We start from the raw sequence: 1,830 nt of genomic DNA on the forward strand, positions 1-1,830 counted from the left end.
GCCCTACCTGGGACGTGTCTTTAAGCTGAACTTCCTTATGGCGAAGCGTAGCCCCTCCCCCCACCACACACACACCGCCCATGACTCCTGCAGGCTCTCGGGTGAAACTGAAAGTGAAACCTAACTGTCTGCTGAGCTCTCAACATTTGTTCTCACTCAGTGAAGCTCTTTTCAGATTACTTCAGTTTATTTTCAGATGCCAAGTAAACTGCATCATAGCGCGCGCATGAGCCCCCGAGTGCGAACCCCGCCCAACCGAACGGGATGGAACAAAAGCAGAAGGAGGTTCTTAAAGAGACAGAGGCCAATTTTCAAGGCGTTTAGAAGAGGAAGTGATGAGAAGATACGTTTTTTCTATTTAAACATTAAAAACAGCAGTTTAATAACAGCTAAAGGTGACATAGATACTTTATTATGGTATAGTATTTAAATATATGCCTGAAAAACACATAATATTGGCACTTTATTAATTAGTCTTTCTGACAACGATCTGATACTGACCCGGTAGCTTTATTTCTTTATTTCTTTCCAAGTGACAAGGTTGGTAGCATTAAAGCGAGCCCTGCTGTTCCCACCACCAGAAACATCCAGTTTGCAGATTTGACAAGATGCAGTTTCAGCATCATTGTTTTCCATTGAAAAGTGTTCCCACACTGTGGACATGGTTGAATACTTTCGTGCGTCTTGACTTCTTAACGGCATTTGTAAAGCATGATGATGCTGAAAACTGTCACAARAACTGGATCAGCCCGACCACATGACTCAACCCGATTCTACCTGATTCTCAAAAAAATGTCCATATCTGCCACCGATACTGATTCTGAGTATCTGATCAGGGCATCTTTAGTTCACAGCGAATGCGATTTGGGCATCAAAAATGCATCCAAGGACCTACCAAAGGACTCAGCCCACCTGGACCTGGTAGGTCGGGTTCTTCGGAGGACCCAGCCTCTGAATTTGGACACAACCAATAACATTAGCTTGCTATGTGTGTAGCAGTGCTACAAGGAAAAGTGTCCCTATCTGACCTGCTTGTTTAGTTCAGTGTTTATATCTGAACCTGCCTCTGACCGGATGCTCCGGTGAAGCTTTTTATTTTCAGAACAAAGTAACGAGCTGGAAGTAACGTAAGTAACTTTAGGATGGATACGCTCCGCAACCGAGGCTGGTGTTTACTATCTACATGGAAAATTAAAAGTAAAAAGACGAAGCAACTGGACTTCTGTTTTGGAGCTATAATAAACACATGGAGCTAGAGGGGTGTTGAGAAAAATCGGTTCTTAAAAAGGATCGTGATTCATAGTTTATGGCGATTCTGAATCGATTCTAAACTTGCACAAATTGATTTTAGAATGCGTTTAAAATTTTGTCAAATCTGAAAGGTAACGTAATCTGTACTGTAGATTATGTTGCGGCCACCGTAGAAGGCGGCGTCTCTCTACTAGCGGTGCTAAGCTAGTTAGCCAGCTCCCTTGCTCTGAGTGGAGTCTGTTAGCATGGAGCAGGAGGAGAGCTTGATTCAACCCGCTCCGTCGTCCCTAAAAGCCAGTGTTTGGACACACTTTGGTTTCTACAATGCCCCGGGGAATAAAAGAGCTCGACATGAGCACAATTRTCTGCAGGCAGTGCAAAATGAAACTGAAATACTTCAACACGAAATTAAATTTTGTTCCATATTTACCAAGTATGTATGCACTATGGTTAAGACTGAAGTCTGTATGCTTTGGTAAAGTTTTTGAAAATGTTCCAAATATTAGTGCAATATGGTTGGAAAAAACTGACGTCTTTTTTCTTATTTTAGCTTTAAGGATTTACAAAATATTTTGTACT

General features: G+C 42.0%; 1 protein-coding gene across 1 annotated transcript in view; it reads right to left on the reverse strand.

Moving 5' to 3' along the window:
* LOC106530869 (atlastin-2) overlaps positions 1-1,830 on the reverse strand; it is a gene marked incomplete in the record, with an annotated part of 43,224 nt that overhangs the window by 34,699 nt on the left and 6,695 nt on the right.

This window comes from Austrofundulus limnaeus, unplaced genomic scaffold (genome assembly GCF_001266775.1).
Source record: "Austrofundulus limnaeus strain Quisiro unplaced genomic scaffold, Austrofundulus_limnaeus-1.0 Scaffold569, whole genome shotgun sequence".
Taxonomy (NCBI): domain Eukaryota; kingdom Metazoa; phylum Chordata; class Actinopteri; order Cyprinodontiformes; family Rivulidae; genus Austrofundulus; species Austrofundulus limnaeus.